This window comes from Phyllostomus discolor, chromosome 3 (assembly GCF_004126475.2).
Source record: "Phyllostomus discolor isolate MPI-MPIP mPhyDis1 chromosome 3, mPhyDis1.pri.v3, whole genome shotgun sequence".
Lineage (NCBI taxonomy): Eukaryota > Metazoa > Chordata > Mammalia > Chiroptera > Phyllostomidae > Phyllostomus > Phyllostomus discolor.
Genome location: NC_040905.2, coordinates 160231311 through 160243568, shown reverse-complemented (window position 1 = coordinate 160243568; position 12258 = coordinate 160231311). Strand labels below are relative to the sequence as shown.

General features: G+C 38.3%; 1 protein-coding gene and 1 pseudogene across 7 annotated transcripts in view; one reads left to right on the top strand and one right to left on the bottom strand.

The window, feature by feature from the left end:
* Positions 1 to 12258, top strand: part of KDM4C (lysine demethylase 4C) — a 383617-nt gene that overhangs the window by 58084 nt on the left and 313275 nt on the right. The window lies entirely within an intron of this gene.
* On the bottom strand, positions 7485 to 9482 carry LOC118499673 (annotated as a pseudogene).

Sequence of the window (12258 nt, the reverse complement as noted above, 5' to 3'; positions counted from 1 at the left end):
GGAAAAGTGAGCTTGAGGAATCATCTGGATACTGGGCTGATAGGTTGTATGTCTAAGTGGTCTAAAATAAAATAAAACTTAGTCTAAGTTATTTTTTTTAACCACCCCTTTGGATCATTAAGTTCTTTGTTCCTTTTTACATATATGATTAAGAGTTAGAAGCAGGCTTTTTGGGACAATTGTAAGAACAATTTATATAAAAAGCCCCGAACTAGCTTTCCATAGTTGGTAGTGAAATAACAATTGTTTCCTGGACAGATGAGGCTGATAGACTTTGGTTTACTATGCTTATCAATTTACTGCTTGTGTTTGTAAACCAGTTACACATTGGCATTGCTTCAAGCCCACATTGACTTTAGGCTTCAGATTTAAGTAACTTAAATTATTAAACCCAATAAACAAAATCCGCTAGTTTGTAAACATATAGTTTTAAACCTTCCTCATTATTTATAGATTTTTAAGGGAGGCAGGAATATGTCATTTTGGTAGGACCGACAGGACATAGTATGTTATGGATTTTTTGTAGGCTCCGTGGGAGCATTTAGTAGCTTCAGAGCGGAGCTGACATTTTCAATGCTTTTGAGGCATAAAGAATGACATGAGAGAGATGTTGTAAACTGCTACTGGTAAACAAAAGTAATCACACTCAAGACACCTAAATTCAAACAAATGAAAAATAACTTGTATTTGTCCCCTTGAGGTGGATAGAGAGTAATAAGAAAGAGAGTACATTAAAGAGAGTGATGAAGAGGGAGTGTAAGGATAACCTGTAACTGTCAGGAACATCTGAAATCATTGCTATGAATGATCATTGAAAAAGCCCATGCATCATTTTGCTCACTACTATAGTATCTTTGTATTGTTGAACTGTTCAGCTCAATATTTAAATTGTTTTGGGAACTGGCTTGTTATGGTTCATGGCATTATTTTAAAAGGGATTATAGTCATCAATTTCTAGTTCACTTTCCCCTAGTTTTTAGTTATGAGTGCTTTCTTTAATCTTAAAAGAATGATTGAAAATAAATCATAGTTTGTGTATGTGTAGATGGGAGTTTTTTGAGAGGATGAGGGGATGTAAGTGAAACAGTTTGTGTAGGGTCCAAAGATGAAAGAGGGTCCTCATTCTTAAATAATTCCCCGAGGGGCAGTGGGGCAAAGAGTTATAAGGAACTGGGCCATAAAGGCAAATGTGGGGCTCCATGGAACCTGGAGGAGAGGCACTTAGAGCAGTCTTGGCATTGAAGGAAAGACATTCTTGTGGGAAGGGGACATCTGACTTGGGGCTAGAGGAATAAGTTCAAGTCAAGTAAAGGAGAAAGAGAGGAGATGAGACAGGAACTAGCTAAATTTGAGGGTAAGACCAAGTTCAATAAACATACTTGAATTTGGAGGCTTTATACTGTACATGGGCTTGAGGAGAGTGAGGCAGACCTGGAATAGTGGCTGTGGCATCTGAGGGCCAGGGGCCAGTGACCAATTCAAGATTGGAGACATTTATATGTAAATGTACTCATTTACATATATAGAGGTCTGTTCAGGAGACAGGGCTATGGGCCCTGTCCCCTGGACCCATACATAGTGCTGTAGCAGCCTCTCCTTTCTCTTGCAGCATCAGGTAGGTAGTTGTCATTGTAATGTTGACCAGCACAGGAATTGGGGGTGAGGGCGTTCATGAGAACAGTCAATCTTGATAGCAAGGGAAGAAGGGCCTGGAGATCCCAGGGCATAGTGTGGACTCTTTATTCGTTCTGTTGCTTCTTTCAGAGTTGAATTCCTGAGGATGTACTGAAAATTCTTTCAATACCATGGGCAGTAGCCTATGGCAGCAATAACACTAATACATTTTAAGCAAATTACTGTTCTTTACTTTTTTTTTTTTTAAGATTCTATTTATTTTTATAGACAGGGGAAGGAAGGGAGAAAGAGAGAGAGAGAAATGTCAGTGTGTGGCTGCCTCTTATGAACCCCCTACTGGGGACCTGGCCCACAACCCAGGCATATACCCTTACTGGGAATTGAACTGGTAACCTCTGGTTCACAGGCTCATGCTCAATCCACTGAGCTACACCAACCAGGGTAAATTACTGTTTTTTAAACTGAAATATGAAGACTATCAAAGGCATGTACTAAGAAAACCCAGCCTTTGTGCGTGTGATGAAGGGCAGGGCTTGGCAGTCAGATTTTGCCTGTTGCTATTCTTTGTAAATAAAGTTTCATTGGAGTATAGCCTCATTCATTCATTCACTCATTCATATATATAGAGGTCTATTCAGAAAGTATCCAGCCATGTAATGTGAAAAATAGAGACATTACTGAAGAAGATACAAGATACAAGAAACATTGTACATAGGACAATGATGCCTCAGTCTCCTTCAAAGTAGGCACCTTGGGACCTCACACAGTTCTCCCAAGCTCCGTCAGCTGCCCCATCATATTTTCCTGAATCTCATCAATGGTCTGAAACCTTTCCCCTTTCAAAGGTGATTTTAGTTTTGGAAAAAGCCAAAAGTTTCAGGGTGCCAGACCTGGGTTGTAGTGGGTGAGTCATTACCTACTGAGCCATCTGGGTGATTCGATGTTTTGCCAAAAACTCTGCAAGAAGCCTGCATGAGATGTGTTGCATGAGTGGGTGTGTTGTCATGATGAAGCTGCCAATCACCATTTGCCCATAGCTGCAGCCATTTTTGTTGTATTGCATCTCTCAACTGATGAAAAATATTGAGGTAGTACTCCTTATCAATTCTTTGGGCCTGGAGGGGCATACTTGTGATGGACAATACCTTCCTAATAAAAAAAAACACAGTTAACATGGTCTTGATCTTGCTGTAGTCACTGTATCGTCCCCAAAAGCCTTTTGAATCATTCAAATAGTTTCCATGGAGGATTGTTCAAGCTTAATAACAAGATTGGATGCTTATTCGTTGCTCTACTTGCTCAGTCATTTTGAATGCTATGGTCACACAATATGCATGCTCACTCAACTGTGTCTACCACCCCCACTGTGAAGTACAGTGAAGTCATCATTGTTCACACATGTGCATTCCAGTCCACTCTCTTTGGCTGCCATATTACATCAGTGTCTCACAAACTGTTCTTGTGATATTAACAATGATTGGACTTTTTCTGGACAGACCTTGTATGGCCCTTTTTGCCCTACAGTGGCAAGTTGAGTAATTGTGACAGATTATTGGCTCACAAAAACTATAATATTTACTGCTTGTCCCTTTGCAGGAAAAGTTTGCCAATTCCTAATATAGAGGCGTAATTATTTGTTTTTGGGGAAGGATGCTCAAAGCCTTTTTGAGGTATAGGATCAACTTCTGAATGTTCTCAGGAGAATGAGATTCATATACATTGACTACATTGATATCTTAAGGCAATGAAATTGTTGAAATGTTTGATTATGTCAGGAACCTTTTGTAATTAAAGAAGGTCCTGAACTTAGATTTCTAAGTTTCTATTTAGAGCTACCTGTGCTCTTGGCTAACCATATGGTTCTTTGGTTACAGTAACATTAGCATAAGAGTCCTAAGATCTGAACTTTTCAAAAATGTTTTCTTTTACTTTTTTTTTTTTAAATGCAGGTTGTAGCTTTTTTTAAAAAAAGATTTTATTTATATATTTTTAGAGAGAGGGGAAAGGAGGGAAAAACAAAGGGAGAGAGAAATATCAATGTGCGGTTGCCTCTCGTGTACTCTCTATTGGAGACATGGCCTGCAACCCAGGCATGTGCCCTAACTGGGAATTGAATCAGTGAACCTTTGGTTTACAGACCGGCTGGCACTCAATCCACCAAGCCACACCAGCCAGGGCTAAAAAATGTTTTCTAAAAAAATTTTTAATTGAATGTATTGGGGTGACATTGGTTAATAAAATTATGTAGGTTTCAGGTGTGCAATTTTATAATACGTTTTCTGTATATTGTGTTCATCACCCAAAGTCAAGTCTCTTTCCGTCACTATTTGTTTCCCCTTTACTCTCTTCTACCTCCACCCACTCCACTTTTCCTCTGGTAATCATTATACTGTTATCTCTATCTATGAGTTTTGTTTCTTTTTTTGCTTAATTCCTTCACACTTTTCACCCAGCCCTCAAAACCCCTCTCCTCTAACAGCTGTTAGTCTGTTTAGTCTACTTTCTGTGTCCATGAGTCTGTTGCTAGTTTGTTTATTTATTTTGTTCATTGGATTCCACATGTTTGTCTTCCTCTGACGGGCTTATTTCATTTAGCATAATACTCTCCAGATCCATCCTTGCTGTTGTAAAAGATATGATTTCCTTGTTTTTTACTGTCAAGTAGAATTCTATTGAGTAAATGTACCACAGCTTTTTTAATCTACTCACCTACTGATGGGCACTTGGGCTGCTTCCAAATCTTGGCTATTGTAAGTAATGTTGCAATGAACATAGGGGTAAATTTTTTGATATGTTTCACTAAGGGCTGGTTCACTAATAAATAAATAAAATTTTAATAGCCTTTGCTAACTGCACATTTAAAAAGTTAGCCCTCTGTTAAAAGAAGAAAACACACAAAAAAGGTAAAGAAAAAAGAGGAACAGGGAGAAAAAAGTACTGTGTGGGATAATTTGGCTTGCCTAAGGGTCATGAAAGTGAACAGGTATTTGTTGGAAAGAAAGGATAGAACATTTCTGGATAGCCAGGAGGCATGTGTATTTCCACAGACCTTTGAAGATGGAATGTGTTCTCCTTGTTCTGTGTGTGAACTCAGAAAAGGGTCAAGATTATTTACTTACATTAGTACAGTACAGAGTGTCATTCAGGCATGTGGTTTATGCTACTTCAGGCTGCATTTGTAGTACTACCTGTCATATAGTATAAGGGTGATCTTCGTAATGTTGATAGTGAGTGGTTCATTGAATGAGGCTGAAAATGAAATTCCATGTGCTTTGCTTACATTGGCTATTACATCCCTAATCTCTAACACTAGAAGGATCTCCAAGAGTATTATCTAATTCCAAAAGATTCTTCTTTGCAAGATTTTCCTTTACTTGAGTGATGACAGCTCTTCCTGTAAGCCCCACCCACCTCCTCTTTCACCCAGGCCTTCTGTTTTAAATGCCTCATAGCATTACAGGCAGTGCAGTCCTTAAGTGGCCTTTGTGAGCTGATGTTTTCAGAGTAGTGCACCAGCCAGGAGTTCAACTTATACTCATCATTGCAGTTCACACTTAGGAGCACTTTAGCTTTCTTTGTATATTTTATGTCCAGATACTTCTTTCTTTTGAAATAACCTATGAGATGCATTACATTAAGACTGAAAATTTCCTTTGTGTGTAACCAGTTTTCCTGATAGCTTTCTTCAGTTCACTGGAGGAAGATAGCAGCCATCTCACAGTTAGAGGAAGCTGCTTCACCTGTGATGTACAACTTGTGCCATATCGCTGTTCTTAAATCTCCCAGACTTTTTTTTTTTAATTTTATTTTAGTCATTGTTCAAATACAGTTTTCTCCTTTTTACTCCCAATCCAGGACCCCCTCCCACCCCTCCCCACTTCGCTCCCATTACCACCCTCCCCTTAGTTTATGACCAGTGTCCTTTAAGTTTGTTCCTGTGAACCCTTCCCACTGTCCCCTTAAATTCCCTCTACTCTCTTCTGTGGGCACTGTCAGCCTGGCCTCTATTTCAGTGTCTTTGGTTATATTTTGCTTGTTTCTTTGTTTTCTTATTTAGGTTCCTGTTAAAGGTGAGATCATATGGTATTTGTCTTTCACTGCCTGGCTTGTTTCGCTTAGCATAATGTTTTCCAGCTCCACCCACGCTGTTGCAAAGGGTAGGAGCTCCTTCTTTCTTTCTGCTGTATAGAATTCCATTGTGTAAATGTGCCATAGTTTTTTGATCCATTCATTTACTGATGGGCATCTTGGTTGCTTCCAGCATCTAGCTATTGTAAATTGTGCTGCTATGAACATTGGGATGCATAGGTTCTTTTGAATTGGTGTTTTAGTATTCTTAGGATAGAGTCCCAGCAGTGGAATCGCAGGGTCCAAAGGCAGATCCATTTTTAGTTTTCTGAGGAAGTTCCATACTGCTTTCCATAGTGGTTGTACCAGTCTGCAGTCCCACCAGCAGTGCACTAGGGATCCCTTTTCTCCACAACCTCTCCAACACTTGTTGTTTGTTGCTTTGTTTATGATGGCCATTCTGTCTGGTGTGAAGTGGTATCTCATTGTGGTTTTAATTTGCATTTCTTTGATAGCTAGCGATACTGAACATCGTTTCATGTGTCTTTGGATTTTCTGTATGTCCTCCTTGGAGAAGTGTCTGTTCAAGTCCTTTGCCCACTTTTTAATTGGATTCCTTGTCTTCTTAGAGTGCAGTCTTGTAAGTTCTTTATATATTTTGGAGATTAAACCCTTGTCTGAAGTATCATTGGCAAATATGTTTTCCCATACAGTTGGTTCTCTTTTCATTTTGATACTGTTTTCTTTAGCTGTGCAGAAGCTTTTAATTTTGATGAGGTCCCATTTGTTTATTCTTTCCTTTATGTCCCTTGCTCTAGGGGACAAGTCAGTAAAAAAGTTTCTTCGTGAAATATCTGAGATTTTCCTACCTACATTCTCCTCTAGGACTTTAATGGTGTCACGTTTTATATTTAAGTCTTATCCACCTTGAATTTATTTTTGTGTATGGTGTAAGTTGGTGCTCAAGTTTCATTTTTTTGCACATGGCTGTCCAGTTCTCCCAACACCATTTGTTGAAGAGGCTATTTTTACTCCATTTTATGTTGCTGCTTCCTTTGTCAAATATTAATTGACCATAGAGACTTGGGCTTATTTCTGGGCTCTCTGTTCTGTTCCATTGGTCTGTGTGTCTGTTTTTATGCCAGTACCAGGCTGTTTTGATTACAGTGGCCTTGTAGTATAGTTTAGTGTCAGGTATTGTGATCCTTCCTACTTTACTCTTCTTTCTCAAAATTGCAGCAGCTATTCGGGGTCGTTTATAATTCCATATAAATTAAATCTCCCAGATTTCTTTTGAAACTCAGCTCATTCACTAAATCATGTTCTTCCCACATTGCAGCTACCTCCCCATATCTGAAGGTGTTCACACCCTCTACTGTACCAGCCTGGTACTCAGTTGTCTCCTACCCTGAGAATGGCTATCAGTCCATTGCACAAAGAATTTCTCTCGTTTTTCAAATACTGTGTTGGCTCAAGTAGTAAGACTAAACTTGCCAGGAACAACATTGCTTTATTTATTAGAGGGGGACATGTCGAGATCATGCTTTGTATGCTTCCCTTCCTCCATATGCATTGTCACCTCCAACTCTTCCTAATGTGTGGCCTTTTCTATGGGTCTTATGCTCACTTACCCTTTTCTTGGGCTTTTCTTTTTTCTTTTCTTTTCTTTTCTTTCCTTTCCTTTCCTTTCCTTTCCTTTCCTTTCCTTTCCTTTCCTTTCCTTTCCTTTCCTTTTCTTTCTTTCTTTCTTTCTTTCTTTCTTTCTTTCTTTCTTTCTTTCGGCAGTTTTATAACTTTATTTGACAATCAGCAGTTAGTTCTTATCCACATTAACTGTAGATTTTTTGAAAGGGGTGATTTTTTTTACATAGGTGACCAACATACAGAGTTTGTTTGGTCAGTCTTCATCCTCTTTTTGTTTTCTGGACAACCACACCTGGATGTGGTATGGGACATTATTCCTTTGGCCCAGACAGCTTTGTTGAGTCTGGTGCCAGTGTGCACATCTGGAGTTCCCTTCTCCTTTATAGAAAATTCCAGATCTCTTTTCTTGAAACCCACTCTGTGGATGTACTTGTGGCTGTTGATGGTGTATTCTGGTTACTGATGGCAAAACAGCCCTTCTTCTTGCCACTCTTCTTTGCAGGTTCCATTATGCTAGGTCCAAGTTGGAAAGAAAGAGCTCTTCTAGGCTTTTCTATCATCTCAGAAAACATTTCTATTATTAATAATGGGAAGATGATAGCAGTGATGCCTAATACATTTAATATGGGCACAAGACATAAAATCCTTTTGGGAGAACAGCTGAGATACAAGTGTACTATTGTCTGCATTTTCATACCTGGATTTGTGTACAACTGAAATGATTCTGGGGGTGGATTTCACAGAGTCATTATAGATAGTTTTTTATTTAGACAGTGAATTTTGGGTAAGGAGATACACATTTTAACAGCAAATATTTGGAAGATAAGTACAGGAAATGAAGGATACTTGTATTTATGTGATTGTTTTTTCTGTAGTAGACTCTGAGTCCAGTGATGACAGGTATCATTTATCAGATTCTCCAGCCCCAGCTCCTATCAATAGTATCTGCTGCAAAGTGTGCACCTCCAGAAATGTAGAATTGATAAGTACATGACATTGGAAAAATAATCTGAGGTTAGACTGTGGAGTTTCCTGAATGTCTTGGTTATTATTCTGTTGATCTTGAAGAATTGCTTGAGATGCTTTAGTAGGGAAATGAGAGGATCAGAATCATGCTTTAAAAAGTGTGATTCGGTAATGGTCTGCAAGATGTCCTGGTCATAGCAAAACGATTGGAAAGTGCTTTGAAGAGGAAGAAGAGAGAGGGCTTACAGTGATCTCCTCTGGTATGCGTTTTTCTGAACACTAGTACTCCCAGATAGTGGTTCTTAAACTTTTGGTCTCAGGACTCCTTTATACTTTAAGTAAGTTGCTGTGGACCTCAGAGAGGTTTTGTTTATTATGTAGGTTATATTTATCCTTATCTAATGCATTAGAAATTATGTTTAAAAGTATCCATTTTTAGTTCATTAAAAATAATGCATTACATAATAACATACACATTTTTATACAAAATACTTTTCTAAACAAAAAAATTTAGTGAGAGGAGTGGCATTGTTTTACATTATTTTCAAATTACTAATGTGTAACTTAATAGAACACCTCTGGATCCCTGCATCTGCTTCTGCATTTAATCTGTTTCGATGTCATGTAGTCTCTGGAAAACTCTACCTCATATTCATGTACGATTGAGAGTGAAAAAAGCAAATACTGTCTTGATATAATTATGAAAATAATTTTGATGCTACAGACTCAGATGGAATCTGAGTGCCTCCCAGTGGTTTCTAGACAACACTTTGAAAAATGCTATCTCAAGATAGCAAAAGATTCATTCCTTGATCTCATTCTACATAGGTGATGGAAGGATCTTCAGGCAAGGCAATAGTGTTTCACTCTTGTTTACAGACCTTCAGGTAACTGCATCTTTGATATGTACCTCAAAGACCTAATCACATTAGGAGACAGGGTTCTTAAACAGTCAGTGTGGAATTCCTTGGGGAACATCATGCCATATATTCTGATATATAACTCAGGCAAGATTTTATAAGCAGAAAATGGATTTAGGATGTAAGCTCAATTCCTAGTATCTGAAAAATAGATAAAATATTTTAAAGGAATTATATTTCTAAGATTTCCTTTCAATATTAATTTGCTAGTCTATTGCTTTTGTGATGCAGGTATGTATATATGTATGTATTTGTTTATTTTAAAATATTTATTTATTTTTAGACAGAAGGGAATGGAGGTAGAAAGAGAAGGAGAGAGACATCAATGTGTAGTTGTCTTTCACATGCCCCCAAGTGGGGACCTGGCCCACAACCCAGGCATGTGCCTTGACTGGGAATCTAACTGGCAACTTTTCAGTGCGCAGGCCAGTACTCAGTCCACTGAGCCACACCAGCCAGGGCTTAAGTATAATATCCTATACTTTGTATTTCTCCTTGAGAGAGGTAGTGATTTTTTTTTTTTTTTTTTTTTTTGCTATACTTGTACTAGGTGGTTAGGTATGTATATGGGGTCCTATTTCCAATTTCTGTCAAACGTTTTATTACAAATGCATACATTTTAGGGTAAAAATGACCTTTTTTTAAAAAAGATTTTTAAATTTATTTTTAGAGAGGGAAGGGAGGGAGAAAGAGAGAAAGAGAAATATCAATGTGCGGTTGCTGGGGGTCATGGCCTGCAACCCAGGCATGTACCCTGACTGGGAATCGAATCTGCGACACTTTGGTTCGCAGCCCGCGCTCAATCCACGGAGCTACACCAGCCAGGGCCAAAAAATGACCTTCTTGTTAATATAAATGTTATATATTAAAAAATTAGTATTACATAAAATTTAAATCACTCAGAGACAACAGCTGTCAAATTCTAGTGTATTTCCTTCCAATGTTTTTTCTCAATATAATGCTCGATAATTATATTTTTTAAAAGCAGATGTTGTATCACAGTGAACGTAGTTTGGTCTTGTCTTCCCTCTCTTTTATTTTAACACATCGTGAATGCTTTTCAAAAATGATAGATGTTCTTCAACAAGTGATGTAACATTTATTTTATCTGTCTTACTTTCATTGGTAGGATAGTTTTTTGAAACAGGGGGAAGCAGATAAATCTAATGTGAAGAGGGATGCAAGTGGGCTGTGGAGGCAAGGAGGGAATGGCAGTGCTTGGCCTTGTATGAGTCAGTGTAGGGTGTAGTTTACAGTCCACAGCCGGGTGGCAAAGTCATTGCTAACCAGAGAATGGCACTTTGTACCAGACACACCGACTGCCTTTTTTCTTGCCTTTTCTTCAGCAGTCTCTTGAAATGGAAGTCTATGCTAATCAGCACAGAATATTTGACCCATTTACTTATATAATCAATGCCCATCATCCTTAGCTGTGACTTTTGGGGAAGCTCTGTCTTTATCCTTAAAGTCTTCATCTGTAAAGGGAAGGGATTGGATTAACAGCTGTTTTAGGTTCCTCCCAGTTTAAAAATACTTGCTTTACAATATTTCTTCTTGAAGCAATTTTCTTCAAGAAGATGAACTGAATTCTTACATATGAGTTTTTATGAGTTCTAGATTTCTTTTGTATTAGGATTTTGTCAAGATCCCCTTTATAAGAAATCTGTTGGCTAAAGCATGGGAATCTTTTCACACTAAGATTTTAGTTTTCATAGTAGTTAGTTTTACAGATGACATTGTTTTCCTCTTTCCACATGGGTTAGCCTAGATACTTTCATCCACCAGATGGTGCTGTGGGACAACAAATTTATCTAAGGCTATGGTTTTTCCAAAAGAACTTGAAGTGTTCACTGAGTCACCAGCAGAGTTCATTCCCATTTTGTATTTTTATCATGTCAGGATATCATTTATCCTAAAATAAGAAATAGTTTGAAGCCACTACACTAACTTGTGTAATTTTCACATCCAAGGTAAAATGTCATTATTGTAGACATATTTTGGAGCAAAGACAGTTATGGCCTATAATAATGTGACTTTCAGATTTTAATTTTGTGAAATAAAGCTTCTAGTTAATCAAAACTCATTATCTGCAAGCATGTTATGGCTGGTCTTTAATGAATGAAGTCTTAGCCTTCAGGATTCCAAAGTATACCATCCAGCCAGGGGAGGTGATGGTAGTTCTGTTCACCATTGTATTAAGAATGTTCCATGTCTGGAGGCTGTGTTTTCTGCGTGGGTATTGTTAGGGAATTGTTGATGGAAGAGAGTTAAAGCTCACCTACAGGATGACCTCATAGTATATGGCTACTGCCCTCAGGTGTCTTAGTATGTACTGCTGCCCCAGAACAGATTAGGCTGCCCTCAGGATAAGGAGCTACTGCCCTTGGAATGTTCAAGGGGAAAACTGGCTGATCTTGTGTCAGAAATGATTTAAAAGACATTTGGAATGAATTGTTAATTTTTGTTTAACTCTTCTCTTTACATCTCAACTTTTAAAGCTCACCAAAGTACACTTAGATGGCCAATAAAGTGTTAAATTGGTAAACCTACAAACAGGTGGGGAGTCCCATGCTGAATGGTTTATGGGGGTATGAGAAACGTTAGGGATATGAGGTGTTTGCCAGTACAAGGTGCTGATCAGGTAGCTGGAGAGTCATGAGTGATTTCCCTAAGGGACCAATAACATGTGCAGGTCAGACTAGGTACCCCATGGGTGGTAGGAATACTGGGTACCACAGGAAGGTAAAGAGATTAAGCTTCTGGGGAACGGAGAATCCCTGAAAATTCAGGACATCAGTAAGCATCAACATGAGAGCCATATTGAAGAATGAGGATGCTAAAGTGTTCTAAGGGTATTGGGTGATCAGTATGTCCTGGTAGTTTCTATATATGAGGTCTGTCCAGAAAAAGTTCAGCCATTGTTAATATCACAAGAATGGTTTGTGCCACATTGATGTATATTTAGTTTGGCTTATTTTTTAACCTTATTAAAAACAGTATCACTTTATGTAGTCCTCTGGGACTT